Source organism: Saccopteryx bilineata, chromosome 2 (assembly GCF_036850765.1).
Source record: "Saccopteryx bilineata isolate mSacBil1 chromosome 2, mSacBil1_pri_phased_curated, whole genome shotgun sequence".
Taxonomy (NCBI): Eukaryota; Metazoa; Chordata; class Mammalia; order Chiroptera; family Emballonuridae; genus Saccopteryx; species Saccopteryx bilineata.
In genome coordinates this window covers 24,823,279-24,848,397 of record NC_089491.1, presented here as the reverse complement: position 1 = coordinate 24,848,397, position 25,119 = coordinate 24,823,279, and the positions used below count along the sequence as shown (strand labels likewise).

Here is a 25,119-nt window from a genome sequence, read left to right as displayed (position 1 = left end):
CTGCCATCCTCTCTGCGGAAACGTTTCTCTGCTAAGTGGAAAACCAGCATTCAGCTCCACTGCCAGCCATGCGGTAGAACCTCCTCTCCGAAACCAACAAGGAGTGTTCATTTTCCCTGTTCTACTTGATATTGACAAGGGCACTGGCGCAAGCCACCACCCTGGAGGGGGCTGGGGACTTCTTATGACATCTGGGTCCTGGGGATAAGAGAACCTCTTTCTTAGGGGTGTGGGTAATCTAAAAACCTATTCTCAACATACAAAGGAGCAACCAGTTTTGGCAAAGTTTATATGCACTTTTAGGAAAGTGTACCCATGTGTATTTTGGTTAAAAAAAGAGAGAGAGAGAGAGAGAGAGAAAACTCTCGGAGACTGCCTAGATTTGAGCAAGCTTCCACAGTGTTGCCAATGGTCCACAGATGTGGTATTTTTACTGGAGCCACCGCAGCTGGATTATATATTTCCTTTGCAGATGAGGGAATGATTACTGCTGCTATATGAAATAATAACAATTAAAAGAGAAGGTCTGTTAACATATTGGCATACAAGAATCTCCAGACATTTTTCTACTTAAGTGCACTTTTTTTTTCTCTTGGTCCAGGAGTTCCCTGGAAACACATATAAATTTGTTGGAGAAATAATGTGTAATGTTTTGGAAACAAAACATATTAAAGTGTTTTAAAAATCTTTTGGACAGATTCTTCATTGGGAAAAAGGCATATGGGCCCTTCTTTTTGAAAAAAGCTTTTGATGCGGTCTCTGTGGCTCTGAGACCTTCTTTATCAAACTTCAAATCTTAAATGTCTTAGAGGCTCTACCACTGAAGTGAGCGAGAGAGAGAGAGAGTTTGTTGGCAATGTTGAAATACTGTGGTTTGCCTATGGAGCAATCTTTGAGTTCTGGTCTTCCAGAACTCTGGAAGCCTGTTTTTCTATTCTCTCCCTTTGGGCATGTGTATTTGGATGCTTAATGAAGTTGTTTATGGTTTCTGAAGTTAGTGGCCAGGCAGTGTGGCCAGTGTGTCCTGAGCTTGACAAGAATGGAGATATTCAGTTATTGGTGCCATGTAGCTGGTGGGTGTTTTATGCACACTGAATAATAGGCTGCTTTAACAGTCCATGAAGCGACTGGTCCAAAAGACGTCCAGCCACTCCCCTAGACTGCGGCTGAAGATTTCCAACAGTTGTCGCAGTTTCTGCCTTTGCACGACCAGCTTTACTAGATGCCCGAGGAACAGCTGAGCTTCATGAAAGGACTTGTTTTCTGAACGGGGAGCCAGTAGCAGCTAACACTGGGACCACCCCTTTTTAAGTGGGGTGGGTAATCCCAGCATGGGCCAAGTGGATTTTCAAGAAAGATCTAGACAGTCTTTTGGAATTCTCTTGAGTGCCTGAGAAGAATAAACACAAATAATCATACTTATTTAGTTATGGCATTGAGTTTGTCCTATGTGCCTGGGAAGGTGTTCATGATTCTCTTGAATGTGTCAGCTTCGATGAATGCATGTGTTGTTGTCAGTGCAGGTGTTTCTAACAGTGGAATCACTGTGTGTGTGTGTATGTGTGTGTGTGTGTGTGTGTGTGTGTGTGTGAGAGAGAGAGAGAGAGAGAGAGAGAGAGAGAGAAAGAGAGAGAGACGGGGTGGAAGTGGGAGGCTTGTGACTACATCAGTAATTTGTTCAATGTTGTGCTTTGGCTTAGTGTACACTCTCCAAATTTGGCCCAAAACCGGCCTCTCTCTGTCATCTTCTTAGAATGTTCAGGGGTCCCTGAAGAGATCACAGCCTGCCCTCAGAGCCTAGCGCTCCTGAAGTCTCCCTGGAGACATGCGGGAGGAAGAGATGAGTCCTTCCCTCTTCACCAACTTGAGCTCCTCTCCATGCAGCAGAGCAATAGACTGGGATTCTGTCAGTAGGGTCTTTGGCAGTGTTTAGTCTGGGTCTCAGTTCCTTCATCTGTAAAATGGACTGACTGTGGGATTTAGCTATGACATGGGAGGTGAACTCCCTGGTTCACAGGTGCCGTTGGGCGGTGTTGAGGTCGAGCCATCAGCTCCTGTCTACACCACTGCCTTGTCCTGTGGGGGTTACAGGCAACACATCTGAAGTGGAAAGAGTCTTTATAGCCCTTTATGGATTTTCCTTAAACTCGCTGAAGGCCAGGGCTTTGTCCAGTGTCATTTCCTCTAGCTGCTTTAGACACAGGCTCAGAGATGTCACTTGAAGATTCATTCAACATGTATTTACAGAATGCTCCTCTAGGAAGTTATAGGCAACACTAAAATGTCAGTGTCCCCAAGTTTTAACCACCTGAGGGGAGATGTTACCCATTGCACACTTAAGTTGTGAAAGGTCTTGAGACCCAGGATACTTGTCATGTGATTATCTGAAGGGAATGAAATACTCAGAGACAATGGCTCTTTAACTGAATCTTCCAGTTGAGTCCAGAGACCAATCAATGAGCAAAGAGGCATCTCATTCTGTTTCCTGCCAAAAGCAGTGCAAAGTCCACCGCTGACTGCTGCCTCTGCCCCAGGTGTTCCTGTCATCTGTAGGGTCACTCCCCACGCTCTGATAGTAGGAGACAACACTATATCTCTGCATCAGAATGCATGCGAGTGATAATTTCAGGGACTAATAATATGATTGCCATTTATTGAACATTATTCAGCCAGACAGTGTGTGATATGCATTTTTTTTTGTTTTTTTTATTTTTTATTTTAAGTTGTTAATAGTCAAGTGGAGGAAATAGGAAAGCACATAAGAATTACTATTCAGTGCCAGGAACACTATGCAGACAAACACACACGTGGAGCATGCCAACCAACTTTGAGGAGCTGTGGATGCTTTCCCAGAGAAGAGACATTGGAGCAAGTCTTAAAGCTGGGCTAATATAAAATATAAAATAACATCAGAACCTTCCCAGAAGGCATTTATTTTCTGTTTGTCATTAGTTTCTTTATTAGTTATTTGGAACACTTAGTATGAGAAAGGAAAAGTCAAAATCACGAAGAAGTTAAGTCAATAGCAAACAGGAAAAACTCAGTAATAAGACTGAAGTGCGTTTCAACCTGTGTGATGTCATTTGATCCTAATAACATGCTGATAAGGTGGGAAGAACTATATTATCCATGATTTATAGATGAAGTGCTCAACATGAACAGATACTGTCAAAGCCAGGAGTGCATTTCAACATGTGTTATGTCATTTGATCCTAATAACATGCTGATAAAGTGGAATAGAACTATATTCTATATTATCCATGATTTATAATTGAAGAGCTCAACATGAACAGATACTGTCAAAGCCAGAATTTGAACCCACACTGCAGGGCACCGGAGCCCTTCTATTGACTGTTAACCCTGAACTGCCCCCAAGATGGTGGCAGCATCTCAAGAATTTCCCATGAGCTTGCTGTGCAGGTGTTTCCAGCGGCTTCAGTGTGCACCGATGAGACAGAAGCATTCTGACTCAGTAGCACTAGGAAAGTCCGAGACAAACCAGGATCCCACATCCTTAGAGAGTCAGAGTCTCTGAGTCTGACTCATAGAAACACCGGATGTAGGCTATAAATGAATGAGTCCCATTCCCTTGGGGAAGAAGCCGCTGTGTCTCAATGGAAAGATGTGAAAAGACGTTGTGATGTCTACACATCCAACATAAAGTGAGCCTTCCTTAGACACATAGGAAGATCACTAAAAGTTATAGAGATGGTCTTGGCCAAAAGTCCACAGAGCCATATGGACAAGGTTCAGGCCAGCACCTGGGACCAACATGAGTGTGTTCATATGTGCTGAAATGGGAAATGCCAATTCTACCTACATTTGGTCTTTAGCGAATTTTGTCATTTAATAAGAACCCACTCAAGTGAATAATAAAAAATGGTGTTTTTGCATTTGTACAATACTTTATAGTTTATAAATACTCTCACATGTTACCTTAATTCTGAGCTGTTTGAAGCAGGTCTCATTATGTCCACTTTACAGTTGAACATGTAGAGGTATCCGAGCTCACACGGTGAGATGTGGAAGAACTGTATTAAGCCCAGGTTCTCCTGACTCTCAGTTCCTTATGTTAATAGCACATAGGATCCTTCTGAGATAGACTTCTAGGTGGGTGATGGGAGGAGAGGGCTGAGCTTGGCCGCTTGTGGGCCTGAATGTGCCTCTATAGAATCTTCCCTTTTTTGAGTTTCTTTCTGGACTCCTCTCCCTCTGGAAACTCTTGCTCCAAGGGTGCAGTTAGTGGGCCTGTGGCTCCACCCGATCCCAGTTTTTGTGTTGAGAAGGCCTGTGTGTGGACAGGTAGGCAGGCTGGCCTGCCCTGCACCTTACAGAGAAACACTTTTGACGTCTCCTTGGATTCACTGTTCCATGCTTCTTGTTTCCTTGGAGCGATATGCCCTGAGTACCAGGCTAGAGTGTGGGGGCAGGGGCCAAGGAGGCCAGTCATCCTCCCTGTGATTTGCATGGGATCCAGCCCAGCCTCCCAGGTCAGAGATCCTGCAGAGGGTTAAGAGACTTAAACCCAAGCCTCTGGTAACAAAAATGGTGACACTTCCAGGGACCAGCCCCATACATGTGCCTTGTTAATCTCTGTCAGTGGCAGGCAGCTGGAAAAGGACTAGAGAATTGAAGATGCTGGCCCTCATTATCATCTGTCTCAGAGATGCTGATGATAGCCTGATTCTAAAATGCCAAGTGAAGGCCTAAAACGAAATGGGTTGTTCAGGACATTGGTGCTGAAGAAGGGTTCACTCCGGCTGAGTCTGCAGGGCCACCCAGCAGAGAGTTGACATGTTGAGCCCGTGTGGAGTCGCTGCTGGGTCTAGGAGTGCTGAAGCAGGCCTTGCACAAACACTCACAAGGGCCATATACCTCTCTAGCTACCTTTTTTTTTTTTTAATCTTTGAGTAGTTGAAGTGTTAGCCTTTAGGGACAAAGAGCAGCTTTTCTGGCAAGTGCCCTGAGAAATACAGTAGTCATCATTAAAAAGCCAATCAGGGGGCCTGTGGGTTGATTTGTCAATAACTGGGGCTCAATAGAGACACATCTACATTTTTCTGGTGCTACCCAACACTTTGGGACCCTGCTGTTGGTCCTTTGAACTACTTACATTTTATACTTATCCCTTTTGGAGACGTTATCAACTTGCTCGGCAGTAGGAGTTGGTATCATGTGGTGTAACAATGACTGAGACAACAAGTGGGCGTTGGCACACAGAGATGGTGGACCCCTGGGCTGGCAATGCAAGTTAATGAACAGGGATTCTGGTGTCTAAAAGCCTTGAGTCATGTCCTGGCTATTCTGTTAGCATCTGTATGACCTTGTTGTTCTCTCGGTTTCCTCATCTATCAGATGGGGATACTGATCCTTCCCACTTCATGGAATTGCTGTGAAGGTTATTGGAGAGATTTAATGGGCAATGCTCAGAGCAAAGATACAGACAGCACCCAGCACAAATGTTCTATAATATTTATAATAAGTGAATCAACAGATCCTAACTCATGCATTGTTGCATAGAAAATGGACACCAAGAGCTCAACATTTTCGCCAAACTAGGAAATTTCAGATGAATACAGTAACGGCTGAGAGTTTCCAGTGCATGAGGAGAGTCATAACAATAAAAAGAATTGTTTGTAATGGGCAGGAGCTGCAAACACAACAGGCTCCCGGGGCCAGCATGTAACATAAACGAGTGACACAGACCGAGTGGGAAGCTGTGAGGACCTGGGGAGCAGATGCCACCTCTCAGTTTCAGTACAGTTCATTTATACCGTGTGAGAGCGTGGGCCTATGTTGTCACATTGACTCATTGACTCATTTTCAAGAGAAGCCAGAAATCTGCTTTTTAAAACTGTGAGATGTCTCATAAAAAAAAAAAAAAAGTGGTATAACTAGTTTTAAAAAAATTGTTTTTAATTTGTGGACACAACAAAATTCCTTTTGGCCCACAAGTTGACCTTTTGTGACCTTCAGATGTAGGTAAAGCCTGAACTTTACAATGTGCTTTCCTTATGCTTGACTTATTTGGATTTCATAAGGATACTGCACCCTTAGATCTTTCATAATGTTATAACTTCAGGTTGCATTTTCACCAGAGGTCTGTGAGCGTGGTGTCCACATGTTTGAACTGTTGGAAAAATAGTGTATATTTGCTCTATTATTGATATGAAGTGAGCTCCTGGAATTCACTGACACTGTAACTCAGAATACTCCCATCTAGGTAGGACTGCTCTCTCATAATTAACAGAAAGTCAAATGAAAGACAGTCCCTTGAAGTGAGAAATTCCTGTTATTATAGAAGAATCTTTAAGAACAAGGTATGTAAGTCTGAGCCTGTCACATATCACTCAGGATGTGTGAGATGATTTTAATTTATTAGTCTTAAGAAATGGACAATGTAGGGCCACCAAACCGGGCTCAGAACTTGTAATAATAGGAGCAACTGCCATTGGATGTATACTTTTTGCCAGAAATGGACAAACACGATGATTCTCAGACTTGAGGGCATTAGGATCACCTGAGGGGCTGGTTAAAGCACAGATTGCTGGCCCCACCCCCAGAGTGTTTGGGCTGGTAGGTCTGGGCTAGGGCCTGAGAATGTGCATTTCTAACAAGTTCCCAGGGGTGCCGCTCCCAGATACAGCTCCTGTTCTGGGGCATACACCGTGATATCCCCTGGTGAAGAGGTAGAAGACCGGAGGTACAGGGAGGCTATGACCTGCCTCTTGGTGAGTGCCGCTTGCCTGTTGTGACATGCTCTGGGGTTTGTGAAATATGCATTATTTTGAAGAGGTACAGGGAAGAAAAGACCAAACGCAGTCTTAATGAGTGAGAGCTTGAACAGCACTCTCAGTTTGAGTGATGAAGCTGTGCTCCTTTCACATCAAGAGGCCTTTGTCTGTCTTGGTTTCTTGCTTTCACCTATTTAAATAAAGGGATGTTTCTGTCTGTTGGTCATGCAAAGGTACCGGTTCAAAGGGTGTGTTTGAGATGGGCTGATCAAAAGCTATGGGCAGCAAAATTCGCTTGGGGAGGTCCTAGCGGCACCTCAGTGACACGAGTCGTGCCGTAGAGCAGCTATCCAGCAGTGCGGTGGGAGGCTGTTTGAGAGACATGCACGATGCATTATTCTGATGCGGTAGAGGGGGAATTTGCCTAGCAGACCAGCCAGTCAGGCCCCGTGGCAGCCGCTCCAGCTTGCAGACACGGCATCTCAGTGCAGCTGCTTCTCATGTGGGCAACTCTAGCAGGACACCAGGACGAGCAGCAACTGAGGTTTGTTTACTGAGAGGCGGTCAATGACTCTCCTAAGCCAGTCTGGATGTGCAGAAGCATGGCTTGTTGTTGGCATGTCAGAGAGGAGTTGATTCTTGAGAAGATGTCATATGGGCTTCCCTCACCTGTGTTTGTAGCATTCGTTGTGCGAGCCAACCCTTCATTTTCAGGAGGATTCAGCTGCACCCAGTTTCTTATCTGTCTTAAAAGATGAAGCACAGAGGTCGCGCTGTACAATAGTGGTCCCCAACCTTTTTTGGGTCACGGACTGGTTTAATGTCAGAAAATATTTTCAAGGACCAGCCTTTAGGATGGGATGGATAAATGTATCACGTGACCGAGACAAGTGTTAAGAGTGAGTCTTGGACGGGCCCTGACCGGTTGGCTCAGCGGTAGAGCGTCGGCCTGGCGTGCGAGGGACCCGGATTCAATTCCCGGCCAGGGCACATAGGAGAAGCATCAATTTGCTTCTCCACCCCCTCTTCCTCTCTGTCTCTCTCTTCCCCTCCCGCAGCCGGGGCTCCATTGGAGCAAAGATGGCCCGGGCACTGGGGATGGCTCCTTGGCCTCTGCCCCAGGCGCTAGAGTGGCTCTGGTCACGGCAGAACGACGCCCCGGAGGGGCAGAGCATCGCCCCCTGGTGGGCATGCTGGGTGGATCCCAGTCGGGCGCATGCGGGAGTCTGTCTGACTGTCTCTCCCTGTTTCCAGCTTCAGAAAAATATATATATATAAAAAAAAGAGTGAGTCTTGGACAGATGTAACAGAGGGAATCTGGTCATTTTTTAAAAATAACTTAAATATAAATAAAATGGAAATAATGTAAGTTATTTATTCTTCCTCTACAGACCGGTACCAAATGGCCCACGGACCGGTACCTGTCCGCGGCCCGGGGGTTGGGGACCACTGCTGTACAAGATGAGGCCTGAGAAAACGTGGATGGACAGTGGGTGGCGGCCGTGCGGCATGGGGTCCTCCACGGAGGAAAGGGCACACAGGGGGACGGTGGGGTTGGGCGTGTCCCCCACAGGTGAGACCCGTTTCTGACGAGAAATGCCAGCAGAAGCAGAGGTTTGAGTGGGGTGGTGCATGTTGGAGCTCCATGTGCCCTTGGTTAATTGTGATGTCAGTCTTCTTCATGAGTCTCATGTTGGATTAAAATCTTCAAAAGGAGATTATTAAATAAACACAGAGACAGAAAAACAGACAGAGACAAGCATATAACCTATTTCCATAATGTTTGAACATATATTAAAATACTTGGGGGGTTAGTCTCCGACTCTAGTATCAACGCTTCTATAGCATCATATGAACTTAGCTGGAAGAAAGAAACAGCAGCGTGGTGCCTTTCGCCTGCTCAAGATGGAAGGGAAAAGAAAAGCCACATGCTTCCCAAGATAAAAGCTCCAGCTGCAGATGAAAAGGCGGCGGGCCAGATGTCAGAACACATCTTGCTGCCCATCGTTCGCCCCGGGCCGCTATGTCATTACCCTGTGGGCTTCTCGGCCCTGGAGAGTGTGTGCGCCACCAAATGTCTTCAAGGCATTGGGAAAACCTGCCTTTACTTTTTTGCTGAATTATACTGGTTTACTTACGACTCTAGGTGGGTGGGATTTTTTCCCCCTTCTTCTAAATTATAACCAGTCATCTGAGTATTCACTTTATTTTTAAATTCAAGGATGAAACTTAAAACTTTGAGGGTTATTAAAAAAAATGTTATTCTTAAGCAAAAAATATGCTTGAAAATTTAACCCCTTTGGTGGTAGGCAGAGGATCTTCTGTCTCAGAGTTTGAGCGATAATGCCAACAACTTTGAAGCAAATAAATATGACTTGGGGCTTCAGGATTTGAGCAGCTGTGACAGTATGTATGTCCCACAGGTGACGTGATAGATAGGCTGGGGTCTAGAGGAGGTGTCTCTTGGCTGAGAGGCATGGAATCAATCCAGTCCTTCGCCCAGGCTCCTGTTTGGTCTTTAAAAAATTATTTTAAATTTATTTTATTGCTATTCTTTGGATGTTGATACAATCCCTTGAAATTAAATCTTAAAATCTAATATTTAAAGGAATATTGAGATTTTGTTGTCAATGTTTTAGCCTGTAGTTTTTCCTAACCCTCTCCTAAGACGGTGGGAAACACTACACTAACGGCTCTGACTCTTGCTTTACTTATTTTTATTTCCCCCAATTACAATGGACATTTATTCATTGTACAACAGAGTGACTAGGTATTTATATACCTTACGAAGTGATCACCTTGATAAGTCCAGTACCCACCAGACACCATATGTAGTTATTACTACATTATTGACTGTATTCCCTAGGTTGTACTTGACATCCCCATGCTATTTTAATAACTGGCAATTTTGACTTCTTAATACCTTTCACCTTTTTTACCTAGCCTTCAGTCCTTCTCCCCTCTGGCAACCATCAGTCTGTTCTCTGTATGCATGAGCTTGTTTCTGTTTTGTTTGTTTATTTGGTTCTTTAGACTTCACATATAAGTGAAATCATGGTATTTATCTTTGTCTGTCTGACTTATTTCACTTAGCCCAATACCCTATAGGTTCATCTAGGTCAGGGGTAGTCAACCTTTTATACGTATCTCTGTTAGTAGTAAAATTTTCTAACCACCCACTGGTTCCACAGTAATGGTGATTTATAAAGTAGGGAAGTAACTTTACTTTATAAAATTTACAAAGCAGAGTTACAGCTAGTTAAAGCATATAATAATAATTACTTACCAAGTACTTTATGTCAGATTTTCGCTAAATTTGGCAGAATAGATCTTTATAAAACAACTTACTATAGTTAAATCTATTTTTTTATTTATACTTTGGTTGCTCTGCTACCGTCCACCATGAAAGCTGGAACACTCACTAGTGGGCGGTAGGGACCAGGTTGACTACACTGACCTAGGTCACAAATGGTAGGATTTCACTCTTTCTAAGGCTGAGTAATATTCTATTTTATATATGTGTCACATCTTCTTTTATCTTCTCAACTATCAATGGACAATTAGGATGCTTTCATATTTGGTTATTGTAAATAATGTTGCAATGAATGTAGGGATACATAAATCTTTTTGAGTTAGTGTTTTAAATTTCTTTAAATAAATACCCAAAATCAGAATTGCTGGATCATATGGTAGTTCTGTTTTTAAGTTTTTGAGGAACCTCCATACTGTTTTCCATGGTGGCTGCACCAATCTGCAACCCTACCAACAGAGCATGAGGATTCTCTTTTCTCCACATCCTTTCTAACACTTGTTTCTTTGTTGATTTATAGATGATAACCATCCGACAAATGTGAGGTGATATCTCATTGTGATTTTAATATGCATTTCCCCAATGTTGAGCATCTTTTCATATGTCTATTGGCCATCTGTCTGGCCTCTTTAGATAAATATCTATTCAGGTCCTCTGCCCATTTCTTGATCAGATTGTTTTGGGGGTGGGGTGGGGCGGGTTAAATTGTGTGAGTTCCTTCTATTTTTTGAATATTATCCCTTATCTAGGTTTCTATGGCCTGACTTGTCAACTTGGGCTGGTAATACTTGCTGCCAATAATGGGATGGAAAGTGGTTAAAAAATTTTCTTGCCCCAGTAGAACTGTGAGGCATATAGATGTAAAACAGTGTAAAACAGTACGGAGGTTCCTCAAGATGTAAAAAATAGAACTACCAGGTGATCCAACAATCCTACTTCTAGGTCTTTAGCCAAAGGAAGTAAAATCACCTCTCAGAGAGATAGCTATACTTCCATGTTTATTGCAGCATTATCCACAGTAGCCAAGAAATGGAAAAACCTAAGTGTCTGTTGACATATGTATGGGTAAAGAAAGTGTATATACCTGCAATGGAATATTACTTAGTCCTAAAAAAAGAAGGAAATTATGCAATTTGTTAAAACTTGAATCTACCTTGGAGACATTATGCTAAGTGAAATTAGCCAGACCCAGAAAGACAAATACTGCATGATCTCACTTACATGTGGAATCTAAAAAAAAATCTAACTTACAATAACACAGAGCTGAATGGTGGTTACCAGGGGCGGGGAGTGAGGAGAAAAGGAGAGATACTGATCAAAGGATACGGCTTTCAGTTATGAGATGAATAAAGTCTGGAGACCTAATGTACAGCGTGACGACTATAGTAAATAATAATGTATTATATACTTAACATTTGCTGTGGGAGTAGCTCTCCAGGGTTTTCAGGACCCACAAAGGAGTGGAAACTGCGCAAGGTGATAGATGTGTTAATTCACTTGATTGTGGTACTCGTTTCATATATATTTGTATATTAAGACATCATGCTGTATACCTTAAATAGATGCAATTTTTATTTGTCAACCATATCTCAATAAAACTAAAAAAAAATGATCAATTAAAAAAGGAAAACATCTTAAAGCTCACAGGTAACCTGGGTAGCCCTGATGGGAAATACTGCTACTCCTCCAAAAAAAGTAAGAACACACTGTAGGGCAGTGATGAGCCCCACGTCTGAGTGCCCATTTTTCCCCCAGGGGGTATCAGGCAGCCTCGTTCATGAACAGTGACATCTGAGCATATGTGTTTAATATTTAGTGCTGTTCGTCAGATAAAACTCGCGGCAAAACCGGAGGAATATTGAGTAATAGGCGGGTAAGCCTGGTGGGGAGGGGTCAGAAGGCAGAGCAGGCCCTGGAGGCTGGCGGTAGAATATACCCTCTCGTCTGACCAACTGCTGGAAATAAGACTCCAGTAACCTGATCCCCGCATCCTTATTCACACTGGAGTGAGAACGGTAGGTGTTTGGTCAAAATTGGATCTGGAAGGGGAGAATAAAGAGAAAGTACAGGTTGTGACAACACAGAAAACAGGAGGCGAAGGTGAAAGTAATTTCAACTGTTCAGTTACCCTCCTCTCTCTCTCCTTCCTACCGTCGGGATGATGCCAGCCTTGCGTCTGCTCCAGGCCTGGGTCCACAGAGGAAAGCTGGGAGCTGAGTGGCTTAGCAGTGGAGGGCAGGAGTGGCTGTCGCCCCCATGGGAAACAGGGCACGCCAGAGCCCAGAAAGCGAGCAAAAGATAGGAGCTTTGTCCTGCAGCTTCTTGTACGGGGAGGGGGGAAGGGCCTCCCAGTTCCTGAGAGCTTCCCATGTTCCCGACACCCTGCTGAACGCCTTACATCAGACGTTAGAGACCCAGGTATGCACAGTGCCAGGTTGATTTCATGGCTGAGCTTTGGGGATTGTGGTGACCAGGAGAGGACGGGCTCCTCAAGGGACAGACGGCACTCAAGTACAGCTCATTGGTACTTTGCAGAAGGACAAGCCCAGGATCTTCTCCTTCCTCCAAAGAACCTGGAAATCTAGCTTTAGAAGGAAGTCAGTTGATGTTTAAATGTTCACAACACGTTAAACATGGCGTGGGCCAAACTGAACATAAGGAGATTTTAACACAGCATGGGCAGGATTCTTCCCTGTGCCACGAGCCCAGCCCCCATCCCGAGCCGCCAGTTTTTCTTTCACATCTGCCTTTCACAGCATTTAAAATTTTAATTGTAAAACTAGTGGTAGGTGGAGGTGATGGGTGCCATGGTACAGCGTGGAGCTAAATGAAGTGGCGATATGTTCAGGCGTGCTGGACACGTTCATGGGCTGGGTCTGCCAGAGGCTGCGGGAGGGCCCCCGGGAGGGGGATGGGCAGCCATGAGGCAACTCGAGTCTCGGGTTGGAATCAGGACTGCTGTCTAAATCAGGTCCTTATCCAGCGTGCTGGACGAACCCATGAATCCTCTGTAAGAAGTAGCAACTGAAAGCCCTCTGATGAATTCGTTAACATAGAGCAGAAGTGACCGTTTTGTGTTCATGTCTCTGAATTTTAACACACAAGTAGATTTGTGTAACCATCAGCACAGTCACGAAGCAGAACAGTTCCCTCGGCCCCCAGAACTCCCCTAGGAAGCATTGTTTTTATTTTTTTATTTTAATTTTTTACTTTATTTTATTCATTTTAGAGAGGAGAGAGAAAGGGAGAGAGAGAGAGAGAGAGAGAGAGAGAGGAGAGAGAGAGAGAGAGAGAGAGGAGAGAGATACAGGGGGGAGGAGCTGGAAACATCAACTCCCATATGTGCCTTGACCAGGCAAGCCCAGGGTTTCGAACTGGCGACCTCAGCATTTCCAGGTCGACGCTTTATCCACTGCGCCACCACAGGTCAGGCCGGAAGCATTGTTTTTTAAATGGTGTCAAACACTGGAAGGTAAGTAGTTCTGCTTGGCCCCACCTTGCACCCCGACTTTAAGAATTATGAGGACAGTTGGGGGTAGGAAGGTGAACCAGAACAGGGAACATCCAGTCTTTGGTGGATGACTGTTTCATAATGAGAAACATAACCTATGACTCTCACCTATAACAAAGTCTTGCTTTTCCCCGATAAATACTGCTTCAGCCTGGCTCCTTCCTCTGCTATCTTCCACCAGGATTATCACGTTTAACAACCAAGAAATAGGAGGATACTAATTAATGCATGGGACAAACTTTTATACTAAAATATTATTTGTTGTTTGTTGGAAATTCAGGTTTAACTGGGCATCCCGTATTGTATCTGGTGAGCTCATCATCCCCCACATACATTCTGCACTCACAGCTGTGTTCAGAACCCACTTTTTCTAGGTCTGTGCTTCACTCTTCCATGGTGAATGTGAAAATACTTAGTTTAGAGTTATATTGTGCTGGTGGGGAGATACGACATGTATTGGAAGGTTGAGAGTGCCTCCTCAATACATTAATGTGTTTTCAAGAAATGCTTTGTGACCGTGAGACATATCCTTTCTGGAGAATAAGAAATAGCCTCATGTATGTCTGAGGGAGGGGTACAGATTTTAGAAATTGGTACATTTCCCAGCCCCCCACATCCCCGTTCCCTTGGCCCAACTTTGGGATAATGTAGAACTGCAAAGACTAAACAAGAAGATGGTTCACATTGGGAGAGTTGAAAAACACTACTGGGGTGCCAGCCTTCAGCAAGCCCCGGATCTTACACTATGTTGAGCAAGATGGTGCCTTGTGGCGTGTTGCAAAGGAGTCACAACCAGATCATTCCCCACCTGGACGTTCTGGAGGAGAGTGCTGTGATGGTTGATATATTTGTCTTGTTTGTTTTTTCATTTAGCGATTTTACTAGTGTGATCTCAGAATCACCAGGAGACAAGAAGGAAAAGCCATTATAATAGGGCCGTTTCAGAATTAAGAATGGATGGAAATTTCAACTTGCTGTCCAGACCGAGGGCCAACAAACAATGGCCCGTGAGCAATGCATGATTGTTACATTTGTAAGTGGTCAGAAAAAAAATTTTTTTTAAGAATATTTTATGACATGCGGAAATTGTATGAAATTCAGATGTCAATGTCCACAAATAAAGTTTTATTGGAATGCAGCCACATGTGTTGTCTGTGGCTGACTTCGTGCTACCACAGCTGCATTGGGTGGTTCCAGCAGAGACCCTGGGGCCCGCGAAGCCTGAAATATTTGCTATCCAAGCCTTTATATAAAAACCTTGCCAACCTTTGCTCCCAATAGCATATATTCTTTGGTTTTATTTGCCATTAAGGCTCTAGGAACCTTTTAGCTAAAGGAGCAGCTGTTGTCTCCTTTCCGGCAGTCAAAACAGTAAAGTATCTCAGACAACCTTTTCCCTGTGTTCAGGGCTGCCCTGACAAGCGGCTGATATTTACTGAAGAGCTTGTGTGGGAGTTTTGCAACTGTAGAATTCTCTTGTAGAATATCCTTCCTATCTAAGACAGCTGAAAGTGGTTTTCTTTTGAAAACCAGAAAATCAGCTCTCTTAGGGGCAATGGTTTGGTCCATCTAAACATAACTCATTACGTTTTTAAAAAATGTTTGATTGGTTGTTTTGAGGGAGAAAGGAAGAAAGAAAGAGAATCATTGATTTGTTGTTCCACTTATTTATGCATTCATTGGTTGGTTCTTATAAGTGCCCTGACAGGGGATTGAACCCACAAACTTGGTGTATTGGGACACTCTAACCCAGGGGTCCCCAAACTACGGCCCGCGGGCTGCATGCGGCCCCCTGAGGCCATTTATCCGGTCCCCGCCGCACTTCCGGAAGGGGCACCTCTTTCATTGGTGGTCAGTGAGAGGAGCACAGGATGCAGATGCTGGAGTACTGTATGTGGCAGCGCCACAAAGCGTGGCGTCGCTCACGTACAGTACTACTTCCGGTGACGCGGGATGGCTCCAGAAGCACGTCATATCACTTGTTACGGCTAGCAGTGACAAATATGGAACTGGACATTGACCATCTCATTAGCCAAAACAGGCCCATAGTTCCTATTGAAATACTGGTCAGTTTGTTGATTTAAATTTACTTGTTCTTTATTTTAAATATTGTATTTGTTCTCGTTTTGTTTTTTTTTACTTTAAAATAAGATATGTGCAGTGTGCATAGGGATTTGTTCATAGTTTTTTTTATAGTCTGGCCCTCCAATGGTCTGAGGAACAGTGAACTGGCCCCTGTATAAAAAGTTTGAGGACCCCTGCTCTAACCAATGGAGCTACCCAGCCAAGGCTATAAGTCATTACATTTAAAACCATTTTTTTTTTTTTTGACAGGGACTGAGAAGGTAGAAAGTACCACTGGTTTTCCAGATCACTTTTCTTTCTCCCTGGAAATTGCCAGAACCCTCACTCTGCTACCCTGGAGATTTTAAGGGTGAAGTATCAGAATGGGAGTCAGAGAACACACCTACCACATTCCCTGAGTCTTAGCAGGAAGCCAGTGAAGAGTGGCTTCTGACCAGCCACCTTGTTGTTCAGCCTTGTTGTTAGCCCTTCACCAAGGTTCAGCAACCTCATGGAACCCCTCGGGCCAATGTCTTCATGTGCAAATGAAGTGACCATCAGGTAAAAAACCTGCTGGTGGCCGAAGGGAGCAAAGTCCACTCTGGTTTTTGAATCATCCAGTGTTCCCTTTCTTGTTCAAAGGGGCCAGCTGCAATTTTGACTGCCTTCCTGGAAATATCCAAAGGGACTTTGGTGCTTTAGTAAATATTTTCAAATTGCCCAAGGTTTTGGGAGATGGCAGCACTATAATTGTGAAATCGGTTTAACAAAAAACCTGATTAATACAATATATTATACTTGGCTGGCCACGTGCACATGCTGGACGGAGCAGCAGCATGGACACTCGTGTTGCTCACTCTGAAAATGGATGGCTTTATCCTTCTGGTCTTACGTATGCCCGGCCATACTGTGCTCTCTCTGGGCTACTTCTGAGAAACTGCCTAGAGATAAGAAGCCAGCTATGTTGTGCGAGGTTTCTCAACTGGGCACTAGTGACATGTTAGACCAGATAATTCTTTGCTGAGGGGATGCTGGCCTGTGCATTGGGAGATGTTTAGCAGTATCCCAGTTCTTTATCCAGAAGATGCTGGTAGCATCTCCTATGCCCCTTCATGACAATCTAAAGGTCTACAGACATTGCTAAATATTCCCTGGGGGATGAAGTAAACCCTCTGAGAGCTCCTGATCTAGTAACACACATAAGGGTGTGACCGAATGTATTTCCCATACTTTGAGCATTAGAGATTCACTCACTTAAACATTAAGTGTTCACTTTCATCTTTAGGGATTCCTTAGGGGATTCATTCCTTTAGGTCTTGGGAGTGTTTTTATTTCCCAGAATCTTCCATGAAAATATAAGTTTCTCAAAAATGGTAAAGCTTCAAGTTTTATGGTTTTCGTCTCTTGTGTCAACTCTGACAGGTAGCTGCCGTTCACTACTGTTTTAGGAAGATCTCTGAAGCTTCACTTGGGTTTTGGGGAAAGAACAGCATGATAGATTAGAGTCATCCTTCACGTGCTGGGGGTGAGGAGCTGCCACATGTGTGGAAGGAGCCTTTTTACCTAATATGTCTGCACAGATTGTAATTGCTCCATTGACACGGGGCCACCGTGGCTTTGTGTACTTGTTGGGGTGATTTTCCAGCAGGCTCCAGAAAGGTGTATCGAGGAAGGGTCGTCTTCTCTATATCCTGCAGAGCTGCTGTACTGGCTCAGGGAGGCACTCTAGTTGATTTGATGGGAATAAGCAGCAGGAAACAGCCCCACGTGATTGTACGCCTCTGGAGGACAAGGACTGTGTCATTTCCATCATTGCCTGTTCGCTGTCAAATGTCATTATACTTTTCTCATAGCGTCAAGCCTATGCAGTGACATTAAGCAAGGTGCACCTGTTTTGTATCTTGGAGTCATGCAGCCCTGAGGACACAAAACGATGCTTACATGCACAAAATAAGATATAGATGATTAAAAACATAACCAATTATGCCAACAGTCAGTAAAATAGAAAATTGCGAGAGAACAAAGGTGCTCCTTTGTTTTTGTATTTAATAAAACCTAGTGGCGGTTCTGTAACATTTTTCAATATTATATTATTGATGAACATAAATGATATTGCGAGTTATCTGCCACAACTCTTCAGTACAGTGATATGAAAACACCTGTGATTTCTACTCATGACAAAGTCTTAGGTACTAATGAGATGCCTGAGTCTTGTGCTCAGAGTCATAAGTGAAGACGCTGCTAAATTTCAGCTAGAGGTGAGTGCAAATAACCCTTAACTGGACGCCCTGGATTCTGGCTTCTCCCTGGACTCCCTGCGTTCTTTCTTAACCAGGTCGTTGATTTAAAGGCTCCCTTCATACCCTCACCTGAATCTCTTCCCACTGGATTATTATACAGGCGCTGCACTAGTTTTCTAGGGCTGCTCTAACGGAATGCCACAGACTGGGTGGCTTGAACAGCAGAAATGTATTGTCTCACTGTGGTGGAAGCTGGAAGTCCAAGATCAAGGTGTCAGCAGGGTGGGCTTTTTCCGAGGGCTGAGTGGAAGGATCTGCTCCAGCCCTCTCTCCTTGACTTGTGGATGACATCTTCTCCCTGTGTCCCTTCACACCATCTTCTATGTGTGACTGTCTCTGTGTCCAGATTTTCTCTTTTACCACTACACCAATCGTATTGGGTTAGAAAACCCTGAGGACATAATTTTGACTCCCTTACCTCTCTAAAGACCCTGTCTCCAAATAATATAAGGTTGGGAGGTCCTGAGGACTAGGACTTCAGTATATGTTTGTTGGAGGGACACAATTCAACCCATAACAGGATCACTGCATGTTGTCTGCTGGTCCCTGCATCTCACAGCAATGGCCCTTGGCACCCTACTCTGCTTCTGGCCATGGCAGTAGAAATTGTGTGCAAGGGAAATGCCCCAGAGCCTTGCACATAGTGGGTGCCATTTGCCATTAATGCCTCAAACCTCTGCCCTTTTTTCACACTCATGACTTCCTTTTAGCACCTATGACCCTCAGTGTCCCATAAGCCTCTGTCTCTAGTCAAAGCTTTTTATCTGCAAAGGACCAGAGCAGCATTTTACACTAAGGTGTGATGAAGAAAGCTTCAACATTCCCTCCCCCTGAAACATAGTTAAAAAGAGAGGAAAAGCTGGTAACTACATCACAGGAGCTCAGAATGTCCACTCAAGCCACCATTAGAGCTATCTGTGTTGTCTTCCTACTCAATAATGAACAAAACATTCCTGGTGGGTTCATTGCTATTCAGAGTTTATAGAATTTTCTCACTCCCAATATCTTCTTGGGAAATCAATGAGCAGAACAAGCATTAGTTTTTGCATAGAAACAGAAGCTCAGCTAAGTCATTCGTCCATGCTCACACAGGGCCACGTCACCTGCATCTCTACGCTAGTTCCCTTTGTTACCTCCACCATGCCTGCCCTGTCATCCTCCATTGCCCCTCTGGGTCTTCACAGTGTGGTCCATGCGACCTAAGTCTCAAAGGCTCACTGATCCCCTGGCCCTGATCCAGGGCCCAATCCCAGACCCTCCTGCCCTCCCCCACAGGGGACAAAAAGTAGCCTAAGACTGAGGAGGGCGACCAGGGTGGGAGTATTCTTTGTTCTAAGTTTTAGGACAAAGCAGCAGCAGGGGCAAAGGCTGTGAAGGAGCAGAGCAGGGTCAGAAAACCACAAGGAGCTGGGTGTTGCTGAAGCACGTCGGGAAATGAGGCCAGAGGGTAGGGCGTGCTGGGTCGCAGAGGACCAGGTGTGCCAGGACTTGGCCCCATGGATGGCAGGAGCCACTGAAGATCTGTGTTACCAGGGATTGCTCTGGTGGAGCCGCTTCAGGTCCCTGAGTGCCCACCAGGGTCCCATCATGGCCAGTGCTGGTATGTTCCTGAGTGCTTCTGAGGCGGCCTCTCTGGTCCTTCCGTGCAGGGGTCAGCTGCAGCTTTCAAAGTCGCTAAGATCATTCTTCCTACTGAAACCCAGAGGCAGCGTCCTTATAACCAGCCTCAGCGGAAAGCCTTGGAGCCGACGGAAGCCAGTTTGGGGTGGAATGCGGAGGCTATTTCTGGACATTATGACATCCTGTTCAACTTTCAGAGGAGTCTGGGAAGAAAGGGGTGACTCCAGTCTGTGAGCTTATTTTTAGGGAAGGCTGAGAACTGAGCCTGAAACCGCTCAGTATCCCCCTTGCCGCCCATGCAGCATGTGCTATTGGTGAAGACATTGCTGGGCAGAAATGTGTGTTTATCATCAAGTGAAAGTTAGTCAGAGCCTCCTACACACCAGTCCCAGGTTTTATTGATTTGAAAAGAGGGTGGGAATCAACGTAAACAAACCTCTGAGTCAGAGAAGCAAATTTCAGGGCATTTACATTTGAGAACTGACTTTAGAGTTAAAAAAACTATAGCATAAGAATTCCTGTTTATTGGGCACTTAATATGTAAGCTCCACATGATGGTAAGTGTTTTGCAAACATTTAATGGGAACATTGATACTCTGTAAGCCGTATGGTATTATCACTGTTTTAATAGGTGAGTACATGTTAATTTTAGGAGGTTAAACATGAGCCTAGGACCAGGTAGCTGAGTCGAGGTTTGAACTCAGATCTAGGTCCAAAGCCCATGCAAATGACCACCTCAGGTTTAGCAGATGAGAGTGGCTCATGTGCTGCCACTCTTGGGTCCTGTGTGTCACTCATTCATCTTAGAATTATTTCCTCCTCAGCTCGGATTTGGCCTCAGGGTCCTTCTTAACACAGTGCTCGCTAGGTAACTACTGTGATGCATTGAGCAGCGTTAGTACTTGAGATAAAGCTCATCTGTCACTGTAGTTTTATCTTTGTACTTGCTCAGAATGGAATCCTTAAGCCTAGAGAATTTCTTTGTTGTTGATTTCTACAGATCTATTTATAATCTCTTATTTTCTTAACACTTGTAAGAAATGGGGCATTCAATACAGTTGCCTTTTGCAGTTAGTAGAGACTGTGTTCTTTAATAGGGGGTCCTGACTGCCTTGGAGAGAAGAATGACATTTTAGAACCCAAGGCCTTGATACAGACAATTGGCTTGTGTCGGTGGTGTCTGTGATGATGATGAGTCAGAGATGGAGAATGAACCTTCAGAACTCAGGCCATTTATAGCAGTAAATTTTCAAGTAGCCCTGTCTGATTAATAACAGCAGGATTGTGGGGTGGGATGGAGTGGTGGGTGGTGGGCAGGCCAAGAAAGCAAGAAAATGGGGCGGACTCTGGGGAACACGCTCTGCTTTGGTTGCTGGGAAGAAGTCAGCTCCGCACGTGAGCCTGTAGTCCTTAATGCACCAATTGGGGCTGGAGGTCCCAATGGGAGAAAGAAGCTCCTTAAAAGCAGGTTTGGGCAAGAGAAAAGGGCAGGGAACCTCCAGGATGGTGGTGAAGGGAGCGTTGAGGGTCCAGTTGTGCAGCAGGATGAGATAGCAGTCTACCCAGGAGCAAGTCCACGCTCAAGATCTAAAACTGAACATTGAGAAATAGTAATATAAGCATATTGCTTAGAAACATGGAGGCTACCATGATTTCTTCAAGATTGCAGGTGATTGAGCTAAAACGGGGTTGAACAGTAGACATGGATGGCAGGTAGCACGTAAAGATTGCCAACGCAGGCAACGTTTGACAAAATAAAATCTCTTTGCTCTACTTTTAAAAAAGGTCAAAAGCACACTCAAGTCAAAGGTCTCTGGAGGCCCGTCAGCAGGGTGCAGGACCTCAGCCATAGGCTTGGGATTTAGGGCCAGGTCTCTGGCAATGGGGTGGGTGAAAGTAGGGCAAAATTCATCTGAAATCTGATTACAGAATTGAGGCCAGAGATCAGGACAGAGCTGGGATCAAAACGCCGTTGCCCAGACGGGGTACCCTCCAGTCTGGTAGCCCCTTTCTTACTGACTTCATCTTGTGGAGCCTTATTTCTGGGTATGTGTGTTATGCAAGCTCTGGGACCCTTAGAATCATTTGGGTCCAAGCCAGAAAGAGGACTACCTTGGAGGTGATTTTAACTCATCTCCTAAAATGCTGGTGATGTTCCAGGCAGGGACTGGAGACCTGGACGGCTTCCCGAAGCTCTGCAACTTCCCATGTAGTTTTCTCATCAGCTCAACTTGATGCAGGAGCGTTGGTGTGTCTGCAAGCCGCATGGGAAGGATGCAGAAGGCAAAAAAGCAACCTAGCGCCAACATGGGGGAGCAGGCACCACAGGCTCGACCCCCTTACCCCTCGTCCTGCTTCTCCCTCCCATAATAGACACGGTGGGAAGAGGAAACGGAGACGGCTCCTTGGAATTCTTAGTGTCTGCATTTGATGGATATGTGCTCCTTGGGAGTTAAGGAAGTAAATGAGGTTAACGGACCTCTAAATGAAGGCGGTGGCCATAAATATACTCTTTGGTGCTTGGAAGCTCTAGGGCGGTGTCCCAGACCAAGCCCTTGGAATCCAAAGAAAAATCAAAGACAGTCACAGAACAGCTTTTCTGGCCACCCTTGAAGCCCCACGTTTTCCCCGGGCAGCTCCAGAGAAAGACAATTCCCTGCCCAGCTCTGACAGCTGAATTCAATGGCCGAGTTGTGGGCATTGCTGTTGCCAAAACCACTTAGATCGTTTCCCTGGGGGGCTGATGGATGGAGCCAAGTCTCCTGCTTTTACCCTGAGTTAGGCAGAAACCTTCACCTGCCCGGGCGCTGTTACGTCTGTGTCACCACGCCACTAGAGCAAGTACATGACCTGCCCCCTCCCACAGTTACTCTCCTAAACCGAGTGTGGAATGAAGGCAACAGAAGAGCCAGCGTGGCATCACAGCGGGTCAGAAATAGTATCATCTGCATATTTTGATTATATTTTAAAATTCACTTTCCACACAATTGGATTTCAATTAATTAACTCTGAGCCATCATCTCAGTTTGGATTTGAATGGCTCTGCATTTCAATAGCTACTTCCTCCAAAGTGATATTTATATGCCCGACAGCAGCTTGTCATTCTAATGATGAAATCAGAGAACTTTGTTGCTTTCCCCTCGTTTTTCAAGTCATTATTATTTTAGTAGTAACGCAATCAAGCAGTTATCGAGCTTTTTTTTTTTTTTTTTTTTTTTTTTTTTTTTTTTTTTGTAGTTGAGGTTAATGTCAATCTCGTGCCAGCCTTCCGTTACTTCCAGTCCACATTTTCCTGGCTAGCTGACCAATCAGAATGAGGACAGGCAGTTTACTTTTTTGGATTTTACCCAAATCATAATTGGTTGATTCTTCAGGTTTTCCAAGAGAAAGGATTTTTAATTTTCTTAGATATTTTCTTCATTCTAAACAAAATGTGACACGTACAAAAAAGTGAAAAGAATGAAATGCAGGCAGTCCCCGGGTTACAAATGAGATAGGTTCTGCAGGTTTGTTCTTAAGCTGAATTTGTATATAAATTGGAACAGGTACATTTACCTATTGAGTGCAACATGGACGGATGTTTGTCTTTACATAGTATTTATTTTTACCTTTCTGTGTAAAGAAATACTTAAACATTTTCAAACCTACAGAACCTATCTTGTCTGTAATCCGGGGACAGCCTATAATCTAAAAACTGCTTAGCATGGGGCTGGACACTCAGTAAATATTGTTAAATTTTAAAAGAAAAAAAATTCTTATAATCTCAACATCAAACAAATCGGAGGGGTTTTCTTTGCATTCATTTTATAGTTGTAATTATAGTTACTCCTTATACATTTTACTTTGAGGGGTTCATTTCACCTTTTTATGAACATTTTCTTATGCTGTTACAAACTTTTTTTTTAAGTGAGAGGAGAGGAGATAGTAAGACAGACTCCTGCTTGCATCCCGACCGAGATCCACCTGGCAACCTCCATCTGGGGCAGATGCTTGAGTCAGATGAGCTATTTTTAGTGCCTGAGGCTCATGTGCTCAGATCCACAAGCTACCCTCAGTACAGGGGGTTGACACTTGAACCAGTTGAGCCACTGGCTATGAGAAGGGAAGAGGAAGAGATAGAGGAGAGGTAGGAGGAGAGAAGCAGATGGCCACTTCTCCTGTGTGCCCTAACTGGGAATTGAACCCAGGATGACCATGTGCAGGACTAATGCTCTGTCCACTGGGCCAGCCGGGACCAAACTCTTAAATCTAATTTTAATTGGCTATAGAATCATTAGTTAGGAGTATCTTCAGCTTTGAATACCAGGAAACCTGAGAAATAGTAGCTTAAGGAGTTTTTTAGCTTCATGGAAGAAGACATGGGGACAATTGTGGAGGCTTTGGGGATAACGAGACTGATCACTGAGGGAAAAAGGAACTCTCGACATTCTGCCTGCCATAGGGAGTTGGGCACATGCCAGCCATGGAGCCTGCCCAGAGGAACCAGGAAATTTCACCTCCTACAGACTGAGTCACATGACCACCTGGCTCAAAAAAGTCTGGGAAGGTGAACTGATTACTCTGCAGCCTCTGCAGTGGAGAAATGGGGGCTTCTTAGAATATGGTGGCCAGAGTTGGAAGCACCACGTCAAGGGCAGTTGGCTTTTTTGTTTTGTTTTGTTTTCAGAATTCCAGTTTGATTGCCTACCCGGTAAGTGGCAGGGTTTAAAAGCCTGGGCTCCATTTACGACCGTCTAATTTGGTGCTGGAAGCACGCATGGAAAACCAGCTATGAAAGTAGCATCAAAACCCAGAATGGTGGATATCAGTTTCAAGAAGGCAGCTGTTAACACAAAGTCAGGAAAAATCCCTCAACACGTAGAGGTGGCCCGATCTGGAACTAATGATGGGCAACCTGTCTGCCCCAAGTTGCAGGGACTGAACAGGTACTTGGTTTGTAGGTGGAAGAGGTCATTATCAAACATCTGTATATCTCCATAATTTTAAAATTGTGAAACATTTGCTGAAATACTTCCCCAAGTACCTAGGGGATTGGTTGTGTGGCAGAGGCTGGCTCCGATGTTACTTCAGATCAATACGTAGTTACCTAAAGTGTAGCTGGGCAGAGTAATTGCTGAGATGGCAGGACTTGCCTCCTAGAATCCTGGCTCGGGTGCCACAAGAGAGCTCTGGCTGGCATTCTGGCCCAGCCCTTGCCTGGCCTGTAAACTAGCCCCATCCAAAGTTGTACATCATTTTTTCCTAACTGCCTCTTAATATGACTGTATTATTTTTTCTGATGCCATGGAGTTCCCCTTTTGGGCCAATAAAAGGAGCATGCTCCTCATAAGGAGAATGATGTGGATTCTATCTCTGATGTTACTCAATTACAAAGTAAGGAAAAACACAAAACCATCATCCCTTTGATTTATTTGCAAAAGCATCCTACTGAAATGGAAAGTTTCACTAATTAAATTCATTCTGTGTGAACAACATAAAGCTTTGAAACCAACTCAGCAAGTGTTTTTTTTTTTTTTAATAAATTTTTATTAATGGTAATGGGATGACATTAATAAATCAGGGTACATATATTCAAAGAAA

The 25,119-nt window shown here is 44.4% G+C and overlaps 1 protein-coding gene across 2 annotated transcripts in view; it reads left to right on the top strand.

The window, feature by feature from the left end:
- Window positions 1-25,119, top strand: part of PALM2AKAP2 (PALM2 and AKAP2 fusion) — a 449,455-nt gene that overhangs the window by 117,264 nt on the left and 307,072 nt on the right. The window lies entirely within an intron of this gene.